This window comes from Triturus cristatus, chromosome 10 (assembly GCF_964204655.1).
Source record: "Triturus cristatus chromosome 10, aTriCri1.1, whole genome shotgun sequence".
Taxonomy (NCBI): domain Eukaryota; kingdom Metazoa; phylum Chordata; class Amphibia; order Caudata; family Salamandridae; genus Triturus; species Triturus cristatus.
This window is the reverse complement of record NC_140593.1, coordinates 550966634-550994506: the sequence shown is the minus strand read 5'-3', so window position 1 is coordinate 550994506 and position 27873 is coordinate 550966634. Positions and strand designations below refer to the sequence as shown.

The 27873-nt window shown below is 48.7% G+C and overlaps 1 protein-coding gene across 5 annotated transcripts in view; it reads left to right on the top strand.

Annotated features, from left to right (window-relative positions):
• The first annotated feature begins 19614 nt into the window (after positions 1 to 19614).
• LOC146789704 (sodium channel protein type 5 subunit alpha-like) overlaps positions 19615 to 27873 on the top strand; it is a 975168-nt gene continuing 966909 nt past the window's right edge. For 4 of the 5 annotated variants that reach the window (XM_085632035.1, XM_085632032.1, XM_085632036.1 and 1 more), the window contains exon 1: positions 19615 to 20237. The gene's annotated coding sequence lies outside the window, so the exon portion shown is untranslated. Of the gene's footprint in view, positions 20238 to 22366; positions 22455 to 27873 lie in introns of those variants that run through there. The other variant, XM_085632034.1, reaches the window with a different exon arrangement.

Below are 27873 nucleotides of genomic sequence, written 5' to 3'. Positions count from 1 at the left end.
ATAGTACTTCCTCTACAGGGAATACAACTGATTGCAGCAAACAGACCTTCCCCAAAACTTTGGACCTTAATGATAGGTACGATCAGGCTAATGAGGTAACATTACAGCTTTCCCAAGAGTGCTGCCCATATGTGGCAATCCTAACAAGTGTCCCCCCAGTTAAGGATACTCATAAAGAATCACTTAACCAGCTGAAAAATAAAGTCTGCCACTGGCTAACACAGAACACGAATTTCTCAAATACACGATATCCTGTTTGTAAGACGGGTAAGTTGGGTTGGCCCGCTACGTAAGTCTCTAACAGGAGATTGCATCATTATAAACCGTAGCTCTTCAATGCATGCAGCGCAGCTGCTCGAAAGGGGTGAGAATCCATCAAATCAGAGGTCCAGACAAGGTAATGACACTGTCCACTTGGGTTTTTTTTATAGGCACCTTGAATGCGTACACCTAAATGCCCCAGTCATTAAGTCTCTCACTAAGAAACCTATTGCGAGACAGGAGCTTCCTCACCTGGAATTGAGGAATAGATACCAAGCCCTGACTGACCTGGACTCCCCTGACTAAACCCCGTAACCATTGAACCACAAATGTTACATGAGGTACTTCCCGTTTTCCAGTTAGAAGATGTCATCAATAAAATTAATAATAGTGAAACTGTACTTTGCGACCCAGTAACTAACTCACGCCACCAGCTCCAACATCTAGATCATGAGAGAGTTAAACCCATATCTAGACGCCAATCCCAGGAGTGTATGATAAATGCTTGGGATTTGAAAATGTTAACACGGAACACTGCGGGTATAATGTCGAAGTTAAATGACCCTGATTGGGGCAACTTAGTGGATGGATTCCATCTATGTTTGTTTCAAGAAACCTGGGCGGTTGAGCAGGTACATAGGGTGGGATTTACTACCTTTAGCATTGAGGCCATACATTCTCCAGCTGGCCAGCTGGTGGATTATTGATTTGGGTTAAGACCTCTCTGATATGCAAAATGAAGGCACTGAAACTAGGTTCAGAGGAGATACTTGGCCTAGAATTGAGTTCACCGAAAGATAACATCCACCTTAGGCTACTTAACATACACAATTGTTTTAGCAGCCCCCATAATTCTTCACACACGATAACTACATTAACCGACTCCCTTGATACAACCACGGGGAAGTACCAACTTATAGTCGCTGGCAATTTTAACATTGCATTTGAGCCAATTGACTATGTGCAGGAGATACTGCAGGAAGAAGATCAAGCCAGAGGGGTCGATAAGCTTCAGATCAGAGCAATCAAGAAATGCACCAAGTTGGGGCAACAGGTATTAGCTTTTACCCTCGCCTATGGGGTACAAGCTTGTAATGGTCGGACGCGTTCGGACACAGAAGCTTGCCATACATTTAAAAGGGGGCAAGTTAAGCTGGGTCGATTACATTCTGGTTGACCTTGATCTATGGCAAAACGGTAATGACATGGTTGTACTAAACCGGGAGGTCAGTGACCATAATGCTCTGGCACTAACGCTCTCCGGCCTAGCAATTGTGCATGGATGATCTCTGCAGATGGTGGCCCCTGTTATTACCACCAATAACAACAAAAGAGTAAAATGGCCTCAGATATTGGCTGATGGTAACCTCCTCCCAAAAATGTATGCTGTGGTAGCACTGATCATCCCCCCTGTGGGTAACCCTGATGCCATTTTTTAATAAACAGTGTAATCTAAACTCCATTCAACGGAGTATTGCCCCGTGGTATAATGAGGCCTGCAGAAAAGCCAGAGATGAACTAACTGCGGCAGTCAAGAAAGAATCTAAGTTAGACATTAAAAATAGCAGGAAACTGTACAAAACAGCACAGGCTAAGGCTAAAATGGATTGGGAGTCTGAAAACTGGTGCACACTTGTAGAAGCGTCAAGGCTGAAGGATGGCCAATTATTCTGGCATCTTTTGTCGAAAGGGACACCCAAACAGAAAATGGAAACAGACTTTTATATTCAGCCCCAGGTCTGGGAGGAGTACTTCACGTTCCTCTACGCAGGCAAAATGGATGACTTCTATCTAGATCCACAGATGTATAGTATAGATCCAAGACACGCTGATGAGACCATCATCACATTAGAGGAAATGGTTAATGCTATTAGTTCTTTGCAGAATGGGAAAGCTATGGGTTTGGACAAGCTCCCGGGAAATCTATACAAAGCGGCGCCCACAATATGGGGCCAGCTGTTAAGAACTGTTTTTAATGCTATCCTGCAAGGTGGAGAAATTCCTGCAAATTGGCGAGGTGCTGAAATAATCTCAATTTTTAAAAAGGGGATAAGTGGTCTCCTGCAAATTATAGGCCTATTAGCCTGATGGATGTTTCCCCCAAAACATTATGTAAAATTATTCTAACCCGGATCCAAGATTGGAACGAGGAGTATAACATTTTATCAAACTTGCAGGCAGGTTTTAGGGCCTCTACAAGCACTTTAGACCAGGTTTTTAGATTTCTCCTGCTCATATGGAAGGAAGTGACCATTGGGGGGTCATTTGTATGTCGTATTCGTGGATCTTAAAACGGCTTTTGATTCCATAGACCGTACCCAACTCTGGACTGCCCTTAGAGACCTAGCACTCCCAACCTATCTACTTAAAATCTTGATTCGCCTGCACCATAATAACTAAGCTAAAGTCAGGTGGAACCTAGATGGTAGCCTATCAAACGACATTATGGTCTGTAAGGGAGTACGACAGGGTTGCGTTCTTGCCACAACACCTATTTACCTTGTATATTAATGGGCTAATAGAAGAGTTGTATGACTATGAAGGTGACCCCCCGAGATTAGCGGGTAGGCCTGTGCCCTCCCTACTCTTCACAGATGACACGTTGCTTATTTCTATGACGCCAAAGGAGATCCGGGATATCCTTAATAAATTTGCAACCGCTTGCAAGGACAGGGGATTGGAAATTAACTGCTCCAATATGAAATATAAGGCGTTTAACCCCTATAAATCCAACAAGGGTAAACTGAGGTTGGGCACCCAAACCTTGGAGCAGGTTAAGGTATTTGACTATCTGGGAGCCCGAATCAGTGATAGACTGGTCTGGACACCCCAAATAGAAAAGAGTGTCTTAACTCTCCAACATGTCGACTGTGCAATAGCTGGGAGGGTTAGAGGGTCTGCTTTTCGACCGTCCTCCCCTATTTTGGAACTACACAGGGCAAAAGGGCTAGGAGCAGCCCTATATGGGGCTGAGTTATGGGGGTTGGAAAACCTAAAGCACTTAGTTCTTGCCGAGAGAAAATGTATAGGGGCAATCCTTAATCTACCAGTGAACACCCCCCTTCTGCCGTTAAGACTTGACCTTTTTCTCAAACCCATCAATAACTGTGCTATTCTTAAGGCACTCCTGTTTTGGGTAAGGCTATGGAACAGTAGTACACAGGTTCCTGTGAAGTAGGCCATAGAAGAACAAATAATTCTACAAAAACAAACAGGTCATCTTGTTTGGTTCAATAAGGTCAAGGATTGGCTTTTTAAATTGGGGTTGGGGTCCATGTGGGAGGACCCAGGGTCCATCACGAAACAAATGGTTTCCCTGCTTAAAAAAAGGTACTGGGAATACGTGCACTCAAAATGCACTGATGTTAATGCACATGGCACTTTAACTTCTAGTTTCATGAATGTTAAAGGATGGTTTGCTTTTGAAATGTTTATGGATGACATTGAACCTCCGCAGGCAGAAGCACTTTGGATGTATGACGTAACAACGCGTGTCTTTACAGCGCGTGCAGTTACATCGCGGTTTTTACAATGAACACGATGTAACCACGCGATGCCATTACAACGCAAGTCTTTACATCGACTTGCGCTAGATGGCGTGCTAACATTAGAAAAGCGTAATTTACTATTCCAACTCCAGTCCACTTAACAGTAGGGAAGGTGTTGGGATAGTAAACTACACTATTTGTAATGTTAGCACGCCATCTAGCGCAAGTCGATGTAAAGACTTGCGTTGTAATGGCATCGCGTGGTTACATCGCGTTCGTTTTAAAAGTTTTGTTGTAATGGTAGTGCGTTGTAAAAGTTTCGTTGTAAAGGTTGTTTACCAAGCACTTTACATCCAATTTAGGTATGGGGATCTCCCTCTAAATTTTAGGAAACGTTCCTGGGAAAATGCCCCTGTCACATCCCTGTGCCCGTCATGTCACTCTTTTTCTGAGACTCTTGAACATTTTGTGTTTTTTTGTCCCGCTTATGCAAATCACAGGAACAACTGGGTCATTCCTGCCTGTCGCCTGCTCACTTTTTCACGTTCCTCAGATGCTTTCAGTATTCTTAGGTCCGATACCACAAGGTGGCTTGTATTTACAATCTTGAGATACTTGCTTTATGCCTGGTGGACGAGGCAAAAATTGATAAAACATGACTCTGTGAAAGACACATGAACGTGTATGATACCTGGGCCCAGGGCCACCACCGGACTGCTGGGGTTTAGAATCATGGAACTTTTTAACACAGACCTAATTTTATCTGGAATTCTCCTTTTTTAAACATTTATGAAATGTTGAAATCATCTGTAAATGTTTAATATTGTTGGAGGCACGTGATACCCTGCTTTCTTTTAAATCTATTTTATCTAAGATGTAATGGAACTTTTATATTGGTTGTGATATTTATCGATGTAAATGATTGTGTTATTGATCGAATAAATAAATAATAATAAAAACATCAATTTTGTTGGGTGCCAATATGTCCCTGAAATAATGAAGCTAGAGAAACCTGCCAGCCAGTAAGTGCAAGACCCAGCCTAACTGAAGTAAATAGAATCTTTTAATTACAATGGAGGAGGCACATCAAACCCCCAACAAATGGCCTGTTGAAGTATACCATGGTACCATGGTAAAATGATGGAATTCAAGCATGTACCGCAGAAACACTGACAGAGACCGCAGAGGTAGGCTTGATGCAAGGTTCCCAACTGGTGATTCAAAAGACGCTAAGCCAAAGAATAGTGGATGTTGTGTTTTAGCCACAAAGAAGCTTCTGCGATAAAAAAAGGTTTGGTTCCTGAGATTGCACATCATGCTAGATCATACCATCAAAACATGCCACATGTGCCAAAGAACAAGCAAATTCCATCAACCTGAAAAACTGCTAATTTCTGAACTACCAAGTAGTCGATAATAGCAGTGGACTTCTATGGTCCACTGAAATCCAGAAACTGTCTACTGATGGTCATCCTCCAGTACACTTAATGTCCACTACTTTGATGGATTTTGCCTGCCTCATCTGTGGTGAAGCTTCTTATCCTCAACATGTTTGTAGCATGATGCATTCCAACAGCACTGAAGAATGACTATGGTCCTGTGATCAACAGTGAAGACTTCCTCAAATTCCTGAACACCCTGGAAATAACCAAACATAAGATAACACTGCTGTAGGACTAAGCCAATAACACATTAGAGTCATTTGTGTCCACAACAATAATGATTCAAAGAGCATACCTGAATGAAAATATCTTTGGCCAAGCCCTCAGTAACTTTTGCTAAACTTCATGCATCTCCAGGGAAGGAGACTTTCAAGCTGATATTTGGGTGAATGGGCAGACACATGTCCCTCAAGTGGAGCCAGGTGATCCAATGGAGCATCACAACATTGCTACACAGCGCAGACGCGAAAGTGAAGTCAGAAGCAGATCACAAATGTCATATTGTGTCCTCCTAAATGGGATGAGAGTTGTGGTCCGACTTCATCATTGACAATGCAGGAAACCTGCTGAGCCATTTCTGGAATCTCCGATACACATTACTCAAGTCAACCGGAGGATGGCGTCTGCCAATAGACAGCAATGCTCAATAATGTTTTTTTTTAACTCTTTATTTTAAGATTTTTATACAGCAAGAAAAGAACCAACAAGCATTACACTTATTCGCAGTAGGAGATACATCAATGTCACCATTTCACAGATTACATTACATTGGAGACAGTCATTGGATAGTGGCAGTATCTTCCTCCAAAGAGATATACAAGAACCCTAAAGACCCCACAGGCCGGAATCCCACATGATGAGGACATCCGCACACCCTCCACGCCTCATACCAACATCCAACTCTATCCCTCAGCTACACTAGGATGCGTCCCCTGGTCCTCATGGGCGGAGAGGTATCTCGTCAGAGGGGCCCAAATGTCGGGGGGCCGTGACGCAGGCGGCAGCAAATCAGCATACAGCAGAACATTCTCCTGACAGGTAAGCATATCCCGCAGCCACTCCTTAAACTTAGGGCTTCTCCCCCGCCCCCACCGACATGCCACACGCCTCTTGGCTAGCAACAGCGCACAGGTAACAAAGCGACGATCCACCTTGGGTATATCCCGGGTGTATCCCAGCAGGGCCTGAAGTGGGGAGGGATGCAGCGGGCCCCCGAGCATCTCACCTATGGCAGCGTAGACTCGGTTCCAATAGTCATCTATACTCGGGCAGGTCCAGGCCAGGTGTAAAAAATCAGACCCTGGGGAGTGACACCTATCGCATCGATCGTTGTCACGGAGCTGAAACCTATGCATCTGGACTGGGGTACAATAGAGGCGGTGTAGGAATTTGTAGTGAATGATGCGGAACCTACTACTCGAGGAGATCATTTCGGTTTGCAGACAGCAGTACTCCCACTGTTCATCCGTGAGCCCTGTGCCGATCTCAGTCTCCAAGCCGGCCCGAGACCTCAGAATATCCCCCCGTCCGTGGGTGTAAAGGCGCCGATAAAGCGAGGAGACCATGTGTGACGGGAAGGTGGAGTCGAGAAGGTAATGGAACGGTTCCAAAACTGCAGGCTCTGCCGGATATGCCGGCAGTATTTTTTGCAGGCCACTGCGAAGACGAATAAACGCAAAAACCTCCAGGGGGGTTGGGACCGACTCTCCAAATAGGAGCGGGAGGTCACAAAACCTACCCTCGCGGAACAAGTCCCCCCAGCGCGCTACCCCCGTTTTAAGTTTGATTCGCTGGAACAGACCTTCCTCCAGAAGTGGAAGAGCCGGGTGGTAGACCAAGGGCATCAGCGGGGAATAAAGGAGCGGCGCGCCCATGTGTCTCGCCAAAACACTCCAAGCATGCGCCGTGGCCTGAACAGGATTGCGATCGGCCCGAGACGAGGGGACCTCCGCGAGGGCCATGCCCTCCAGCGGGATCGGATCCGCCAACCAGTGCTCTACAGCTATCTGTGGCATGTAAGGGGTGGGGCGATACCAATAATACGCGTAGTGTGCCTGGGCCCAGTTGTAGTAGAGTTCAAAATCCGGGATATCGAGGCCCACCTGTACGTACGGGCGCGTGAGCACAGACCATTTGAGCCGCGGCCTCCTTCCCCCCCACACCAGCCGGATGAGTTCCGTCCTCAGAGCCCCGAAGAAATAGCCCCCCGGATGAAACGGTATATTGAGGAATAAATAGAGTAGCTTGGGGAGTATTACCATTTTGATAAGTGAGACACGGCCCGCCATGGTCAGCGGCAAGGTCAGCCATCTAACTATACTTGTGCGTATATCCTCCAGAGTCTTGCCATAGTTCATACGCATCACCTCCTGTCGATCCCTGGAGACCCACACCCCCAGATACTTCACGTCAGTGTCGCGCCACTCCAACGGGAAGTCGAGTGGGAATCTGTCGACACCCTCCGTTAGGGGAAAGACAGCCGATTTGCCCCAATTGATGTGTATTCCCGAGTACAACGAGAACCGGACAAGCTCTCTGAGTATGGGGTTCAAGTGTTCCCGGGGGTGTTTGATGTACAGCGTGAGGTCATCCGCGTAAAGCGACACTAAGATTTGCCTCTGTTGACAGCGCAATGAAGCCGCCAGGTAGTTTTGCCGAAGCCGGGACGCCAGGGGTTCTATTGCCAAGGCGAAGATGAGCGGTGATAGCGGGCATCCCTGCCGAGTGCCCCTAGTGACCAGGAACGGATCAGAGACACGTCCGTTAATAAGAACCCTCGCCATGGGGCGGTGATACAGGATTTGGATCCATCTGGAGAAAGCTATGGGCATGCCCATGTTACGCAGAATCAAATGGAGATAGTCCCACTCGACCGAGTCGAACGCCTTGGTGGCGTCCAAGAACACCGCCACCAACGCGAGAGAGGGATCAGCATTATTTAGGATCGAGAACAGGGTACGCAGATTGTGAGAGGTAGACCTGCCGGGGACGAACCCCGACTGATCCGGCAGAATTAAGTCTCCAATCAGGAGGTTAACCCGGTTCGCTAGAACCTTGGCCAGAATCTTCACGTCGCTGTTGAGGAGAGAAAGGGGCCTGTAGGAGTCGCAGGAATCCGGAGGCTTCCCCGGTTTAAGGAGCGAGACTATCAGGGTCTCCGACATACTGGGTGGCAACGAGCCAGTCTCGTTCGCCTCTTCGAACACCTCACGCAGAACCGCCGCCAGCGGGTCAATAAAGGTTTTGTAGTAGTCGATAGGGAAGCCGTCCAGGCCCGGCGCCTTCCCCGATGACGTCTGCATTATGGCTTCCTTGATTTCAGCCAGGCCTATAGGGGCCGCTAAGAGTTCCCGCTGGGCATTGGATAACCACCCGAGAGTGAGCTCCGAGAGATAGTCGGACATCTCCAACGGCGACTCCCGTCTGGAGGTGTACAAGCCCGAATAGTGTGAGACAAAGGAAGAGAGTATAGAGGGCGTATCTCGGCATATGGAACCATCAGGGGCCCTGACCTCCAGTATGTGATTAGAGCCCTGCGGGGGGCGAATTACCCCCGCAAGGAACCTGCCGGGTCGCTCCCCTTCCCCATATGCCCGCGCCATGAAGTGCTTCCCCCTAAAGTGAACTTCTCTCTCCGCAGTGCGCTTGTACTCCGAGAGCTTCGTGCGATATTCTAGCTGCGCTCCGGGGTCCGCCAGGAAATCTGTGGCAGTTTCCAACGCCCTCAGATCCCGCTCCAGGGAAGTCAGAGTAGCGCGAAGATAGCGCAGTACCCCTGACCCCTTCGAGATGCACACCCCTCGCATAGTGACCTTGAAGGCCTCCCAAACCGTCGCAACGCTATCCACCGACCCTCTGTTGCGATCTATGAAGTCCATGATCTCCTGGGACATTTCATGCTGGAATAGCTCATCCCGGAGGATGTTAGGCTGCATGCGCCATGGGAGCGGTGCACCTACCAGCCCCGTCCTGGCTAGAGTGATCAGTACCGGTGCGTGATCTGAAAAAGTACGAGGCAAGTGTCGCGCTGTAAGCAGTGAGGACCCCAAGCCCCTAGAAAGCAGTATGTAGTCCAACCGAGCCCATGTGGAGTGCGGCACCGACCAGTGCGTGCCCTCCCGCGCAGCCGGGTGTATCCGGCGCCAAGCGTCTATCAGTAAATGGTGGGTCAGCAGGTCAGAAATATATGCCTGAGAGCGGGGATGGTGTGGGGTATCTACATTGGAGCGGTCAAGAGAAGGATTCAAAGTAACATTGAAATCTCCCCCCCAGAGCAAGTGAGTGGATCCTACCCCCAGTATAACTTTCCATAGGGAGATAAAGTGTGCGGGCTCATCCAGATTAGGCCCGTAGGAGGACACGATAGTAATCGTGGCGTTGCCCATGCGACCCCACGCAACACAGAAACGGCCCTCAGCATCCGTTTTTTCCCCCAGGGGCACAAAGGGGGTGTGCTTTTTGACCATAATGGCCGTCCCTCTTGAATAGGTGGAGTACGAGGAGAATAGGCTATAAGACGCCCAGCGGGACGCAAAGGAAGGTGTGCCACGGGGGTCCGTATGCGTTTCCTGTAGCAGCGCTATATGTATTTGATGGCGATCGAGATACCCCAGGACTTGGCGGTGCTTACGTGGGTCACCCAGCCCCCGTATATTCCAGGCCAGGACATTCACTCTGCTATGCGGGTCGCGCAGCGCAGTATCTTCATCCTGCACCATCACACAGACTGGCGCCGATTACCCACTTGCGGATCATCTCTCAGCCATGTCCAACCTCCCAGGTGCCCTCCCACCTCTAGACCAACAAGGCGGCACACTACCGACTCCAAGCACCACCACATGCATCGCCAAATCATCAACTCCAATGTATATATGTGATTGGTCCAATAGATCAGTGTAATGCTGTATTCACGGTCCCTCCCCTCACCCGTTCCATCCGACTCAACCAACTCGTCAGAGGAAAACTTACCAACCAACAATCCCCCCAACAACCCGTCCCCCCCGCACCCCACTCCCTCCCACCACGACAGCCCAATCCTGCCGGGAACCATACCCCCCCCGACCCCCCATCAAACAAAGCCATCCTTATGGGGTACTCCCTCTTTGGGTAACACCAGTGAGCTGGACCTACCCTCCCCTATCCCGATATTTCACCCACTATATTGCCGCCGCTGAGAGCAGGAAGCGAGAGTGGGGTGGGAGGGGGAGTGCCACGGCAAATAGCAGCCACAACGACCCTGCCAGCACCTCCTGAATAACAATTGGCGATATGAGTGGGACCCTCAATCTCCATGCTCCCCCCCGACCTCCCCAGATTCAGACGGAAGTCAATGGGCTGGAAAAGCACTCTCGTGTAGTCAGGCAGTCCAGCTCGTGAAGTCCACCAGACCACTCTTACAGCCAGAAAGAAGCGTGAGCAAATTGGAAAAGGGAGAGGCAAGGGGGAGCAGCAAAGAGTGAAAAAGGGAGGAGTGAGAGGGACGCAGAGGAGAGAAGACAAAAGTGAACATTATGGCATCATGACGTAATATTCATCAGTCCGGAGCCGACGTCGGGGACCGGGACCCAGAACTCGCCCTGGGGCTGCGCCGTGGAGACGCGGAGGGCCCTCGGTCTCTGAGGAAGTCCTCCACTTGTTGCGGGTTACCGAAGAAGTGGACCTTGCCGCGGTGATTGATCTTGAGCTTAGCGGGGTAAAGCATTGAGTATGGGATGTCCCGTTGTTGCAGCTTTTTCTTTACTCCCACAAACTTGCGACGGGCCTCCTGCACCAGCTGGGTGAAGTCCGGGTAGAACGAGAGCGTAGTGTTTTCGTGCTGGATAGGTTGCTGCTCACGCGCCAGGCGCAGCAGAGTGTCCCGGTCTCTATAGTTAAGGAACTTGATAATCACTGGGCGCGGCTGAGCTCCCGGGACCGGTCGGGGACCCAAGGATCTGTGGGCCCGCTCCACCACCAGCTGAGGCGAAAAGGCATCACGTCCAAATTTATCCGTCAGTAGGCGCTCTATGAATTCCTCCATACGGCCACCGCCACTGGATTCCGCCAGGCCAACCAGGAGAACGTTATTCCTCCGGGAGCGCGCCTCCAAATCTTCGTTTTTCTCCGCTATGACTTTGAGTAGGCGGTCCATCTGCGAGAGTTTAGTTGCGTTAGACCTGGCCCCATCTTCCAACTCCGAGATCCGACCCTCCGCCTCCTTGAGTCGTTCTCCGTGCTGGTCCAGTCGCTGCACCACCGCGTCCAGCCTAGTATTCATAGTGTCGATCTTCGCGTCAATGGAGGTCAAACTCCGCTGCATGCCCACGAGCAAGGATTTCCAGTCCAAATCCTCCTCTTCGCCGGGACCCGTCTCCACCCCTTCAGCATTCTGGGCACGTGTTTTTTCCCCCCCCTTCGCGGGGTTAAAGTGTAGCGTTGTTTGTTTCGTGTCCGTCTTGCCCATAACGGCAGCAGTCGATGGGGCCAGTTCCCACGGGGAGTGGGTTGGGCGATGCACGTTATTAGCGCCGGAGCCCGGGCAAGTCTTCAGATCGCACACTCTCCACTCCGCGTCACTCTCCCACGCCAGCCCTCTGGGACCAGTCGCTGCAGCCCGTCAGGGGATCGCCACCGAGTGATCTGTTCTGACCCACAGCTGGTAGGGGTCGCAGCTTCTCCCGAGCCTCCCCAGTCCCCTCACAGTCGGCCACACACCTGTCAGTTCAGCTGCAGGGGCAGGAAAGCGCTCCCTCCGGGCAGGGTTGTGGTGTCTCACCCCGGCAAGGAGACAGACCGCGAGAGCGTCCAGTTCGGGGCACCTCTCCAGGATCCGGCGCACACACGACTCCGCTCTAGCAGATGCAGGGGGTATCGCCGTCCGCCGCCGCAGTCACCATCAGGATAGACAAGGGGCCGCCCGAGGGGCAACACAGCGCGGGCCGCAATCCACCAGCAGCTCCAGAGCCACGCGGAGCCAGCGCGACCGCGTCACCCAATGGCCGCACCGGCTCTAACTCCAGACTCACTCACAGCAGTCTGTGAAGGTCGGTCCCGCTGCCCCCGAGGCCCCGCTCCGCTCAGCACCAGCACCGGACTGTCTGGTAATGTCGTCCCGGTCACCAGTGCGTACAAGTCCGCAGCAGCATCGGCATACGGCACCAGGTCAACGGCCCAGCAGGCTCCGAGGATCCCCGGCCCGTAGTGATGCCAGTATCCGCCACGTCGCTCCGCCCCTCTCAACGGGTCTGTCGCCGCGGGCCTGCAGGATCCGATTTCTCCTCCTCCCGGCCGCCGTTTCTCCCCAAACTAGCACAGGGTGAGCTCAAGGTGTCCCCACACTCGCCGAAGTGGTCATCGCTGCATTTGCTGGCCTGTAGGATGGTATTGCTGGATCGTTATTTGCCTGGCCGGCTGGAGCCTCACAGAAGTGCGGCCATGTCGGTCCAGCGCCACCTAGCGCCCCCAGCAATGCTCAATAATGTGGGATGTTTTGTATTTCTAGAAGTACCATCATCATCATGGACCCGCATCATGTAACCAACGAAGATGCCCATAGGAGGTTATTGCAGGGAGGAGGTGGTGGCGAAGAAAAATGTGTTCACCTACACCCATCGTTATCATCCCCCACAGCCAGTGCTTGAAACGGAATTATGTAAGTGCTAGTGCTCTTTAAGGTAGCAGTACGTGTGTGCGATTGAGAAGTATGAGCACTTGTCCATTAAAAGTATAGAACCCATTCTGCTAAGTGCAGGTACTCTCCCAGGCAAACGAAAGAAGTGCAGATGCACACTCTCTGACAGCACCTGCCCACAAAAAGCACCGTCTGCAGCCCTTTATTCTGACTCTTCAAACAAGCACAGCAGATCCACTAAGCAGATGCAAGTTCTCTTTCTTTCCAGAGGAAGGAATGCCACATTGTGAGCATCAAAGGGAGAAAGTTGTATCCTAGGGGCGTATTTGTTCGAAGTTACTTCAAGCAGCGCAACAAGCAAAGCTGCAGAGCTGCATTGTGCTAGAGTGAGGGAGCAATACAGAGCCACATCTGCTAAAATATGGCATGAGTCCAGCGGCGGCTCCTCCGCTAAGGTGGAGGAGTGTCGCCCCACTGCTTCAACTGCAATTATCATTTTATTTTTGTATTGAGCTTGCAGCTAAAGCCAGGTTAGGTTAGAGGGGGCCGGTGTATTCTTGATCGAACCTTGTGTTACAAAAGCTGTGTCTCTGAAGCGAATGGAAAAGTACAGGCATTTTGTGCACTGCTTTTCATGTCAACTTAGCAGGGCCTAGAAGCTTACAGCATTTGGTATCATACAAGAAAGATGGCTTCTACACCGGGTGCCGGGCTCCCTGAGGTCGAGGGAGGAGGAGTGGTGGCTGCACCTCAAGTGCACATGACAGTAAGGCCGGCCATCTCGGACCGGCCAAATGGTCATGGACAGTTTCCATCTTCTCCACAGGCTGTATTAAACAGCCTGAGTGAGGAACATGCACCGCCTCCCAGTCCCTCTCTAAGCGCCAAACCACAGCGCTCAGCACAATCACAACGCTGTTGTAAGGCAGCGCCATGATGGGCTAGGGGATTGTGGGAGCCTGTGTGCTTCCTGCTGCGAAGAGGAGGTAGGAGGGGCGGCGGCTGGTAGTACTCAAGTAAGTGCTTTTTATTTTTTTATCCCCCCCTGCACTCCACCCCTGCTCAGTAGCAGCCGCTACAGCATGCTGCTTCTAAACCTGTTCCCTGGTGCTGGCACAGAAACAGGCTGCCTGACGTGTGCACCATTGTGCATAGGTGGGTGCGTGATGTCTACCATAGGTTTTGTGCTGGTCTGGTACAAAATACTAAGTTTTGTCTAACTTTAAATCTTTTCTTTTAACAAACCCTTGTGGTGCCAGGCACTGCAGTGTTGGATAGCCATTTAGATTGGTCCGTCCAAGTTGTTTTTCTACCCTAACTTTAAATCTTTTCACAAATTCGATGTGTGTTGTGGAGTGTAGGACACAAGCAATTTTTGAGAAGTTAGAATTTAAAACATTTCTCCTTCTTAACGCCTGCCTCAATGAGGCCTTATTGTTTGGCGCAAATCTCTGTCTACTATTGTTAGTAGGTAGTGCTTTACATCAAAAACCTTAGGCGGTAGCATGTGAACACCAACGAACCACCCATGGGACGCTCCATTGACGCAAAGTGATGGACAGTAGCGCTAAGTGCATTCGCTTTAGGGGTACTTTTGTGCTGAAAAGTAAATACTTTATCAGCAGTTTACACCACGCGAAATCTTGAGAAACCTGATCCAACATCTTTACCACTCTCACAAGCAACAGAGAGGAAAAGGGCTGCGGAGAAGCGAGGAGTCTGAATAACAACACAAGAAGCAAGGAGGAGAGACCTGCTGGGAGCCGAGCTCACACCAGCAGCATCGGCTGTGAGCAGAGAAGGTCCAAGCAGGGCATGGGTGGGCATGGCCCAGGGTACCAATTTTCTCAGGGGTGAACAGCTGCGGTCCGTGCAGGTAACAGCGGTGGGGTGGCAGGGCGGTGGGGCTGCGTGAGGGTGGATTTCGAGGGACGATGCGAGTGAAAATGAATTATTTATTTAATTTTCCCTCTGCATCGTCCTTTAAAATCCCCCCTCACTTGGCCCCTCCGCCCCACCACTGTTACCTGCACGGACCGCAGAACGGGGGTAAATGGAGCTGGGTGTATTAAGGTTATGCCAATAGTCGTGCCCTTCTCATCTTGCCCGAGCCCTGTCATTTTTTTGTTGCAGATTTATATAGCACGAACACGACCCGAAGGTATTGCACCAGTTACGTTACTCAATGACACATTCATATTTTTAGTAGACACAGGGAGATTAAGTGATTTTCCCAGAATCACAGGTTGTGGAGCCGACCCCGAGGCTCAAAGGGTGGTTTCCCAGCTCCAAAGTCGGCAGTCTAGCGGTGAGACCACACCTGTCCTCATCCCGTCCTGTTCCTTTCTGTCTGATTTACCAGTTTAAAGTGGTTTTAATACTTATTATTATAAAAGGCAGGTAATGTTTTAACACCCCTTTAGCCCCCTTCCTTGCCCTCTCTTCACCCTCTGACTCCTGCTGACACACATCAACATACCCATCATTTGCTATCAGTGATTTAGGTGAGCTGGGAGAGGTCCGGGGCTGTTTGTGTTCAGGGGCCAGTCCCTGCTCATCCAGGTACTGACCAGTGAACAGAAAAGTGACCCCCTGCTGCCTCATTTAATTCACTACCATCAGCAAGGAAGCCAAAATTCCCTCTCCCAGGCCCAGGGCGCTATCTTAGCAAAGACCATCTGAGTCCGAGCTACCTGTCACTGCTCTGAGGAAGGGAGACACACACAGGCACCACCAGGGGGCGCCGGCGCGCTCTTTTCTTGCTTCTGTCTGCCACAGAGGACAACAGGGTTATGTTTTCCAGAGATGCAATTACCGGGTCGGCCAGGAAATGGAGTTCTGGCTGCCTCCGGTATACAATGTCGGCTCCAGACCAGCACAGAATCACATAAAACATAAAAAAACCACGCATGTGCCATTAGATAGAACATCTTGTAGCTAGGCGAGGGGCGTATCTTCCATTGGTGCAGCTGGTGCAGTGGCACCGGGCTCCAGAGACTAGAGGGGCCCACTGAGCCCAGATATTGCTGAATATAATAGTTCAAACAGGGGCCCATTTCCTTCCTTGCGCTAGAGCACACAACACACTGACCATGCCACTGAGTAACGACACAGAATAGGAGAGAAAAACAAGTGGAAGGATTGTAGAATGGTGAATACAACCTACAGACTATGGGAAAAATAAGCACCGAGCAGAAACGGCGGGGGGAGGGGGTGCAATTACGAACCGTGACCAGAGTGTGGAGACACAGTGTTCAGGGCATAAGGTAGCCTTCTATAGAGCTTGAAAGTCACCGACCTCGAATCTCACCCCCTCCCCCTCCCCCCCCCCCTTCCCCGGGGCGTCCCGCCTGGCCAAGGCATTCCTAGATCTGTTGAGCGAAATGCTATCCCTTTGCCAAACGGAGCATTAGGCGAGCATCGCTTAAAATGTTTGAGTGACTTCACTGAAAGTGGACACATGGTGACCTATCGCGAGAAAGATGGCGAGAGTGCGATCGATCGACAGTTATTGAGTGGCAGAGGGGAGGGAGTAAACTGGAGAGGACTGACCTACATGAAGAGAGGGGAGCTGGGGAGAGAGCGATACACTGGCAGGCGCGATTAGAGTGGTTTAATTGTGCGGGAAGGAATAGAGGGCGTGTAGATAGAAACATATGAAGAGGAGTTCTTGCACGAGAGAGAAACGGAGAGTGAGGGGGAAAGTAAGCGAGAAACACGCAGACAGAGAGAAAAGAGGAGCAACGGGTGGTCATAGAGAGCCAAAGAAAAAGAGAGAAAGGCCAATGAGAGGAAATACAGACGACAGAGAAATGAGACAGGGTGCCTAAGAAAGAGAGGAACAGACTATAAAAAGAAGAAATAGAAATATCGAGAGGAAACGGAGAGAGTTAAATAGGAAAGAAAGAGTGGTAGGAAGCAAAGAGGTAGAGAGAGGGGTGACTAAGGTAGAAGGGGAAATGTCAGTTCTTGTTATGAATGAGTGTACAGGTTGCAGGCTGTGCAAACACACTTTTAACATGTCTAGTGTTTATAACCACACCGGATACCAAACCCCTCACGTGCTGGGGTGTTGTCGAAAAGAAAGGCCTCTGCATTCTATTCATCCTTAAATGAGATTGAACGTCATCAGGAGGGGCGTGGTTGTAAAGTAGTGCAGCGGCACAGGCGCCAAGGAGTATGAGGAGGCCACTGCACCCCAGTTATATTTATTTAGTGCATTTTTATAAAGCGCGGACATTACCAGTTATAACAGTTTTTACTACTAAACTAGGTAATGGGGCCCCATTTCCCTTGCTTGCATAAAGCCCCATCACCCATGACAAGTAACTACGTCATTGATCATCAGCAGATACCCTTGTTACCTGGCCCCAAGAGGAAGGGGCCTGTGGCACCGGCAGCCATTTTTTACACTCTCCCAGGCCACGAAAGCCATTTTCAGATGCGCACGTCTATGACCGGAAGCAGCAGCCTGGTGCACAACCCCCTGGTTATACCGGGCTTTCAGCGTGCCTGAGCCGAGTAAGCGCAGTGCTTGTCATTTATATTTTTTTTTAAAAAAAGATGACAATTCCACCTACAACCTGCATTACATTTATTGTTATTAATATTATCATCAGTATTATTATTTTCAACAGTGGATCAGACAGACATACATAATTACTCAAGGAAACTTGCAGCGTGCTTACTGTAACAAGTCAAGAGTTAAAAAATAAAAGTCTGGAAAAAGTCCGTTGGCCTCTGACCGAACTCTGAGCGATTCCAGCACACACCGACACTGTGACTAATCGACACCCTGTTGGCCGGGATTAAGCCCACCACAGGGGCGGTGCAAATCCGAATAAATAAAATACCTCCGTGGGAGCCGGTGTAGGTTGCCAGCAATGTGCCAGTCCTAAAAATAGAGAGCCGAGGACGCGGCGTGTCACCTCTTCCTGGTATGTAAAGGTTTTCGCGACCGAGCTCTGCCCTGTCCAAGGTCCTGAACATTCAGAGTGGATTTTGAGAGAGAAAAACAGGTCCTGAACGCATTTGTAATCCGAAACGTTAATTTGGGGTTTTGTTCTCATCCGAGTGATACAATTAGTTACGTTTGAACGTCAGTCAAGGGCACTCTGCTGTGGAGAGAAAGGAGGTGGGGGAGGGGGGGGGGGCATAACTTGCTTTTGACATGACACTTTATTCTTTCAGGGCAAAAGAACGTGTGCTATTGCTACGCAATTTATAGTAGTTAGAAGGATGAAAGGATGAGTCAGCCTTGTCCAGATTCGAACAAGTGGCTTGGAGGCTTAAAATAGATCCACGTAATATATACATTAGACAAATGAACCAGGTGAAAATATGTACTTCTTGATCTACAGTTAAGACACAGAATAAGTGTGCGCGCGCGAGTGTGTTTTTGTGTGTCAGCATTTCGGCATATTTTCTGATATTGTCATTTAAAAATGGGTCTTTTGCTCATGTTGAATCACTTCTAATGTTGCGCTATAGGGAGCTTGGACAGACGGTTTTACAATTGATATCCCCAGGATCACACGATTTGGTCGTAATATTGAAATCTGGGATTATTAAACTGAACTTCGGGTCAAATGGAGCTCCGAGGCAAGAAACGGGGAAGTAATGGCGCTACCAACTTCGTTTAATAACACAGGCAATGTTATGACGTGTTTAACTTCTCAACCCGAAGCGTGCAGTTGAGTTTAACTGTTGGTAGTGGTGTGTATGTGTGTGGGGGCGAGAGGAGTGTTCTAGGACGGCGAGGAAACAGCTGTGTAGATGGCCAGGGAGGGTGCACTCTCTCTGGCACACCCCACGGGTTTGCCAGCTGAGTTAAGTGGCGTGACGGGTTCCCTGCTGCTCGTTCACAGCCACCCCAGAGAGGAAGCGTTTGTCTGCCTGCTGAAGAACACATGGAAACACTGTCGAGGAGGGATGTGTGCGAAGAGGGGGGGGGGGGGGGGGGGGGTGGCTGTCTGTGGCAGCAGAGCCTGTTTTTTTCTGCGGCAGTTGTGCCCTCTACCCACCACGGAGACTCCTCCCATCCCTGTCTTTTACTACTGCGTGCTTATGATGAAGCAAAAAGCTATCGAGAAATCACACCAGACAGGTGTTTGCTGGTCGCAGGCCAGGAAGCAGGTAAAATAAAACAGAAGAAGTCTAGGCTCTCCGACTTCGACTCTACACTGACAAGCCGTGTGATCTTAGGCGACCCACTTTAACTCTTTGCCTCAGCCAATCACTTACCCGTGCATTGATCAATAAAAGGACTACCATCAGCTTGAGATAATAGAAACATATATTTACAGCAACTATTATTAATTTTCATGTTATTGTGATGATGATAGTGGTTAATATCAATATTATTATTGCTGCTATGATTATCACCGGTCTATACATTTATTTGGTTTGATGTGTGGCATCACCACATGCCCACGGGGCAGGCAGACTCATGGTTGGCTTCGCATTAATTATAATAATTTCTAGTACTAATATTTAATCAGGACAACTAATTATAAGAAGGCGGGACAACTACAAGTAGTTTATTTAGCACCAATTTGGGGGAAAGGAAAATGTATACACATTATTAGACAAACACGTGCACTAAGGCTGCCTTCCAAGCTTTGAGAAAGAAGTGCCCATCTATTTTACATGCGACATGACGGATGTCAAACGGGGACAGTTTGGCACTTGGCCGCTAGGGGGCCCCATGGCTCCAGGGTTTTGAAAAGCAGGCCCTTGTGGAAGGAGGCGCTGGGAGCCAGGGAGTGGCTGCAACAGAAATTTCCAGCTTACATGCCCTGTGCACAGTGGATGTCAGGGCGAAGTCAGAGCGCTGGAGACAGACCTGACACCTGGCAGCCCTCCTCAGGTGGAGCAGAGTGCCGGGGGAGCGCCCCAGCCCTTCCACACCCGTCACTCTGCAAAACAACCCCCGGCGCAAAGTTTGGAATCAGGGAGTTGCACCACCGTCCTGCACAGGCGAGAGCTTTTGAGGGAGTTTCTTACCCTGGGATGTCTCCTCGTTACAGCTGGTCGAGGCGCGAGGAGGGGTATCCCGGACCCCTGCTGCTGAGGTGACCCCGCCCACGAGGAGGGAGGATGGAGCACTGACGGGGAAGTTGCTTTTTCTCGGGATAACTCTCCACAGAGGCAGCACTGCCCGCACGTGCCAGCGCGTTTACACCAGCGGGGAGAGGAGTTCTGTGTTAAGGACTGACCCGCGCCACGCGCACAGTATTCGCTGACGGGCAGCCCGCCTGGCACCCGGGCACACCTGATCAGGAGAGGTGTGCCACCTGTTGCTTCACTTGGGATTCTGCCGCCCGCCCGCCGACTCTGGGCTCTCTCGTGAGCACCCCCTTGCCTGGACAGTGGCCATGCTCCCAAAATGAGAAGGATGTCTGGGGACCAGCTGCTAGGATGCCGGCTCCTGCCCAGGTTAGACCCCTTGGCATGCCTCGCCCCCTGCATGTGCTGTATGATGGATGCGGGAGGGCAGCCCCTTCCCTCACCTGGACCACTTCCGCGCGCTCTGCGGGGCGCCGGGGTTGCAGCTCCGTTGGCAGGGAGTGGCGCACCTCACAGACACCTCCCCGGGGCGAAACTGAGGTTTGGGGACTGCCACTGGGTACAGTAGGGGGTTCATTGGAGGTTCATAAAGTGAGGGGCGGTGGGGGTTATTCACTGAGCTCCCCAGTATTGGCAGGTTTCTGGAGTTGGAAAGGAGAGTTGTGTTCTACTGTGTTGTCGAATTTATGTAGCGCCTCGCACCTCGGGGGGGCGGGGGGGGGGCAGAAGCCCTTCTGGGTGGAGGAGCAAGAGGCTGCCTCGTTCGGTGTGTCTCGTCGGGAGAAGCTGGTTTTATAGAGGCGCTTGTGGGTCGGGGTGGGGGGGCTCCAAGCGCGTAGCGGACTTGTCCCTCCGCGTAGGCGCTGAGCCAAGCCATTACTATTAGAGTTAGAGGAGACTCTGTTTGTAGGCGGATGGACGAAGTAGTGGTACGGCCGATTTGAGGTGGATAGTGGAAGTCGTGCGGGGGCAAACGGCTGGACGGGGGGGGTCAGGGTGAAATTTACGACCTTGGAGGGTACACTCAAGGATGACGTAGAGTTTGAGGGCAGAGGGAAGAGGACCAGGAACCGTTTACGGGACTCTGTGGTATTTGTAGTGTTTGAAGATGAGGACATGGGTAGGAATTAAACACCTTCATGTGGGGTTAAAATAGGGTTCATTACATTAGACAAAGGGTTTGGGGGGGGGGTCACAGGGTTAAAGGTGAAATAACGGGGTTACCTGGAGTGAGAAGAGTAGTCACCAGCGAGTTGGTTCAGGAGTCAGGGTGGGATTCATGTGGCTGGGAGGGGTCCGTGGGAGAGTCACAGAGTTAAAGACCGAATGAGGCTGGAACTCATGCAGTGCCATCTTAAGGAGTTTTGGGACCCTGGGCAGAATTTATTTTTGTGACCCCGTGTTCATGTGAACTTTGTATTTTATGATATATCTTATGCTAATTTAGGTTTGCACAATACCAAACAATACTGATTTATACATTACATTATCTGAAACAGGGGTTCCTCAAAAAGAGCCAAATGACTTTTCAGGACCCCAAAATCCCTAAGGTGACACTGGGCAAGAGAGAGACGGTATGAGGCAGCAGCCAGAGAGGAAGAAAGTAGAGAGACAAATCACTTTCCCAGGTGGCCATTGAAAGGTGGGGGCCCTTCAAACGCCTCTGTCATAGTTAGAGGACAGGAAGGGGTTAATGGGGTTAAAGGTGAAGGGCAGGGCTGTCCAGATTCAGAGGCACTCACGCCATGTCTCCTGTGGTTAGGTAGGAAGCGAGGGTGTTGGAGCATGAGGGGTGCGGTGAGATTCATAGAGTTAGGGGGGGGGGGGGTGAGACACTTCACCTGGGGAGGCTGGGGGCCGGGGGTGTTGGGGGTGAGCAGACCTCAGGAGGGAGGACTCATGCTGGGAGAGTGCTTTGAGGGCTCATAGATTTAGGCACGTGGGGGAGGTGTGGCAAGTTGTGGTGTTGTTAACGGTTGTGTTAAGGGGGCACGGGCAAGTTTCGTAGAGTTGGACAGAGGTCAGTGGCATCCCTAGAGATGCATGGATTGTTAACAGGGCATTATTCATACAAATCGATGGGGGGTGGGGGCTGGGTGAGACCTACAGAAGTGGAAGGGGCGGAGGGACCCAGAGATACAGGGAGTGCAGTTAGGGGGCACCCACACATGTGTTGGGGTGCATATTATCACAGTGTGATGTCATGATAGTGTTCAGGGGGTTGGGGGCCCACTGAGTGTTAATTGAGGACAAAGGGGCGTGGTCATGGTGGGATTAATGGGGCGGGGTCAGAGCGATAGCTTGTTGTAAAACAGTGGGTTTGTGCTGGGAGTCAACACAGAAGGGGTGGGGTCAGGGTAGGAGTCATGGGGGTAGAGGGGCGGTGTCTGTGCGGGAGACCCAGAGATAGGAGGGCCGGGGATAGCAGCAGGGTGGGGTTCCCGATGGCGTAGGGAGCGGGGTCCCTCGAGGTACAAACAGTGCAGTCAGTTCGTGTCCAGGCCCCAGCTTTCTTAGCACAGACTGAGTTCCCGGGCTCCCGGCTGCGCTCATCCGCCTCTGCCCAGCCTCTCGGCTTCTCCTCAGGTACCTCTGCTCCGACCCGCTCCCAGACACCCGCCCTCCCCGCTCCGAGGGAGCTGTAAACACGCACCGCTCTCAGCGGTAAATCACAGCGCCTGCTCCGAGCTCAGCGCGGCCCTTTATCTGAGGGAGGTTAATGTGCCAAGCTGTCAACATCCGATAATTATCAGACCTGGGGCACTACAAGTGCGCGTGCGTCCAAAGCCAGAGTTCGCCCTCACTCAACTAGGAACCACAAAAAACACAGTTTACAGGCGCCCTGAAGCTAAGGACTCTTTTTTTGATGACGCTCTTAAAGAAGCTGAATGCTTATAAAAATATCATTCTTTTTAAGGGTAACACGTAAATTGTCCATTCAGATCCTTCGCATTAACTTCCCAGTCTTTCATGAACATATGTTCAAAAACAATATTTCTTACGTCGTCTTCACCTGTTGGTTCATTGCCAAAGTACCCGTTCTAACCGATTTTTATCATAAGCCTTGCTGAGCTCACAGGGTTGAAAATATTTTTAACACTTCCGGTAACATCTCAATGTTCGTGTTTTCTTGTATGCGTGGTAGCCTTGCACCTAGCATTTTTCTTCCTAGAAAACGTATAACCGTTTTCTTTTCTGATTGTACATTGCATTTATATAGCGCTTATTACCCCCGACGAGGCGTTAAAGCGCTTTTGGTGAGAGTAGCACCCTACTCCGAACCCAAGGTTATGGTTAAAAGCTAGTTCAGTGGTTCTTAACCTCTGGTCCTGGGACACTTGGGGTCTTCAAAGCCTAGGTTGTGCAACTGTTAAAAAAATGAAATAATATTACATTTAATAAATTACAATGAATAAAGAATCAAAACTGATAATGTGAAAACTTTTTCTATATTTGATTGTGAATTAAAGAAACGATTCCAATGTGTGAGCATTTGTTTGGTGTATACTTGTTTTTGTATTTTTCTTCATTGTTTTGAGGTTCCAATTAAAGCCATTGCTTGGGCTGGGGTTCTAATGACTCAGTTGGGGTCCCTGGATTCCAGTAATGATTCTGTGGGGGTGAACTCAAGTCAAAAGGTTAAGAACCGCTGAGCTAGCAGATTAGTACAATTTGTTTTTAATTCCCTGTAAATGAACCTCCAAATTAAAAATAAAGTAGTATAATTTATTTCCCACTGACTGCCCAAGAGTTCTTTGGGCGAAGTATTAAGCACAAACACTATTATAAAGTGAATACACTCGACCTTCTAGCGACAGTGGTGATCCAGTACCCTCTAGGCGCTTTGAGGCTCAACAGTACAGCGAGTACTTGTGACTACTTTTAAACATATTTCTGACTTCTGTCAGTCAAAATATAGATGAATTGGTCAAATTTCGGCGGTAAAACACATCATAGATTTCCCAACAGTAAAAGTTCAACGCCATCTTACTTTAATATGCAATTCTATACATTCGTGCATTTCCCCAGTTTGACTAAACAGTCAAAACTGAATATAGTCAGACTCCTGTCGACTTTGGAAGATAAGATATTTATGAAGTGATTTGCCCAAGATCACACTCTTTATGAGGAAAAGGAAGACGGGGGATTTGAACCGCTGTCCTTGGCTAGCCACGTCTGCCCTATAACACCTGTTTAAGCCTTGAGGAGAACAGACAACAGGCCCCCAGGGGTACATACAGCAGAGCCCATGGGTGTGTGTCCTGCTTTATAAATTATACAACCTTCCGGCAGTTGTTCATTTCACTCCATTGTGGCCTTAGACAGACTGGGAGACCGATCGTCTGCCACAATGGCGCGCGCGCCTGCAGGTTGCTTTCTCCGCGAGGCTTTGTGGCGCGAGATAAGGCCAGGCGGAAGGATTAATAACAAGTCCCGTTGGATATCAGCCCAGACCATACAGGCTTAAATAGATCATGGGCGAATTAGAGCCCGTCCTTGCAATTGATCACGTAGCGTGTGTGCCCGGCTCTGTCAGTCCCCAGAGGAGGCCGAGCCTGGCAGGGGGCCTGAGTGAAGGGGCCGAGGCTGTTGTGCTGATCCGAGGCCATGTTATGTTGTAATGCAATATCTTGTTATATTATGAAGTGCACTTTTATAATGTTGGGCTGGGGTATGTATAGGGCGGTCTGGAGATCTATAATGTATCAGAATAACAGCCGTTTGCCAAGTGTGTTGTAACTATTAAAATAATGTTGCATCTAGTCTAATGTTTATTGGTACGTATAATAGGCATATGTGCATTAATATACGCCTCAGACGCTCTAAAGGGCAGTAGAACTGCCGTGGACATATAGTTAAGGCCGAAGGTCACAGGTTCGAATGCCAAATGCAGGGGTGTCCTCCACATTTCACCCTTTCATGGTTGTTGAAATCATGGTGTTCCATTTGATGGGTAGTGGTGTCAGCTGATATTTTAAGCACTGCCAAACAGAGTGAATTTGGCAGAAGGCACACCAAAATTAAGTTATTTCAAGTTTATGCGGTACAGATTTACCAAGGGAGTACCCCAAAGTCACAGAGAACAATTCTCAGAGAGAGAGAGTGCCTTTTGGTGCAGAAATCCGAGGGACTTCTCATAGCCTGTCTGAGATGGGGTCATTTATTCTGTGTATGTGCCAAGAAGCCTTCCCCCCAGTTTATTAATCTATCAAGTCTCATAGAGAATACTTGTACTTCTCAACGGAGAGTGTTTCATTCAATATTATTCTATACCATACCCCCTTTCGCGGAAAGGCAGTCATTTCAATGGGGAGATGAAGTGATGTGCACAGGATCACACAGTTTGTATTAAACTGAGTATTCAGTGGTCAAACTCGAGGTTCTTTGTTCCAATAGCAGCATCCTTGAGACCAGGCCAGATCTCAAGTGCCTTTAGTGTTCTGTTTCCCTCTCCAACCCTGATCTTTTACGTGTTTCTGCCCCTCCGGTGGAGTGGTACCTGGACGTCCGTCAAACTAAATTTTGAATATAAATAATAATTTTTTTAAACATCATCCTTATCATTGTTGAGTAAAGACCCTTCAACTATCAGACCACACGGTTATTCATTTCCTATGCATTTACCTTTGTTACGTCTAATTTAGACCTCCACGCAAGGGCAGGACTGTGACTGCAAGGGATTTTATCAATTATTAGTTTGGTATCATTCTATATGTCTGAAGAACAATTTTCTAAACAATTTACATTGCTAAGATTGAGAATGACTGACAATATTTGTTATTAAACCACTATATTTTTTACTATTATTGTAATTGTGAGCGCATCGAGTTGGGTAACAATGCACATCAGCTGTTCAGCGCCAAGATACCTTGACATTTACGCATTTGGTTATCCTTATTTAAATTCTTATACTTATTTTTGCTGCTATTATTACTTCTATTTACTCATTTTTATGCAAGGCCACCCCAGAGACATCAGCATAACAATCTCAAACAGAGACAATCTCCCATTGGTTCTTAAAGTTGTGACGCAGAGTTACGCTTTGGCCTAAATGTCATTTCATTGAACACCTTACATTTAAATAGCATTTCATTGTGGACAAATCCTTGCATGCAATTACATCTGAAAATCTAAAAGTGCACTTAATAATTCCAGGTCATATTTGTATTAGTCATTTTGATCTAAATTGCTTCACCCCACATTATACCACTTTTAAACTCTGCCTTTCAATTTTGTTTAGAACGCAGGAGATTGTGGTAATTTGGTACATGCTTTTTACTCATGTGTTTTATTTGTAAATTACTTTTAATATGAACCTTTCTTCTTTTGTTCATTGTACGGTTTTATCCATGTTTCTAAGCAATGCAGCACAATACCTTCTTTTGCAATATTTAAAAAGTGTCTCAGCTGTGATTTCCCATTAAAATATCCTTCTTCAGTGGGTGAGGGCACATTCCCTACACTTTCACACCTTGGTTTTAACACTACCATGTTTATTTTATTTGCTTGTCCATACACTCCAGTCACTTTGTAAATGCTTTGTAGTAGTATTTCCAATAGCTGTGCATTCATTATAACTATGCAGCCTCTGTGATGACTCCTCGGTGTGCTGTACTCCGCCAACAGTCCCAACCTGGTTTTCCTCCTCCCATCTAGTTGGTCTTGTAAGTTCGAGCCATACACTTTACTGATTTTAGATTACAATTTTTATTCCATGAACATGTTTTAAATGATATTTTAGATGGATTTGCAACAGTGAATTTGCTTTTAGCAGATTTTTTGTCAAAGAATTCTCTGTGAATTGGAACGTTGGGGCAGGTGATGCGGAAGGTCAGATCGGTGCTTTGGTGGGCCTCAATTTTTTAAATGAATGTGAACAATTTTTTACCCAAATTTGGCAATGTTATGACCTACCTCCATTTTTCAGTCTCAATCGGTCATGTCTTATAATTAAATTGTTTAGTAGCAGTTTTGAATAGCACTGGCAAGAACCAATGGGTGACAAAGCACTTTACAAAAAAGAACAGTTTAAAACAAATAGCAGCTAGGGCAAAGGGGTAGAATATATAGAGTAATATGTAGTATAAATATGTAGCATATACTATATAGTACATGGTCAAAAGAGAACGTAAAGCAAAAAGATACAGGTGTCGAGAGGTGGAAATACATCAAATCCACACGTTAAGCCAGGAGGTGTTCTGTATATCTATATGTTGCGAACAACGTTGTAGATTTCAGCACTGATCTCTGTATATTACAGCAAAAAGACAATGTTCCAGTTGTTCTATCATTCTGGTGGTATGAACGGGCCACAGTTTGGGACCAGTTTTTTTATTTACCAGGGTGGAAATTTGCTAACTGACATATAGTAGTCGGTTGTTTCACAAAATTCCAAATAGGATTGAGTCATGATCCGACCTACCTAATTAATATTCATTAGGTAAATCACAAATTGCCACTTAATCCGTTTGGTCACTGTCACAGGGACAGTGGATCACAAGAGTCAGCAGACCAACATGTCGGGTTTGTTTTTAGTAAGTATGTTTTTTATGCAGACTGTTTTACTTGATGGAAAAGGGGCAGTTTTTTTTGTTTTTGATTTTTTTTTTTTAAGTTCACCTGAGAGTTGGTAGCGGTCCCCTGCACCATTGCCTACTCCGCTATAAACTTTTGTTACAAATCCAAAAAGGGTCCGAAGAGGTCCCCTTCCCTTTTGCTAATGAGTTACCACCCCAAATTGGGGACTGGTAACTTTTCAATGGTTTGCGTCCGGAATTCCAGCTGTAGACCATTGATATATAGGATAACAGTTCACAGTTTGGAAGGGCACCGGTAATATGCCCGTTGCAAACTGCAAATAGGTATCCACCCACAACCCCAATTTAGAAATTGGTAAATGTTTGCCGACTCCTACAGGGGATTCGTACATATGGTAAACCTATTTTGCAGACTGAAATGCTCGTATTTTGCGAATCACAGGGGTTGCAACTGCAAAATAGGTTAG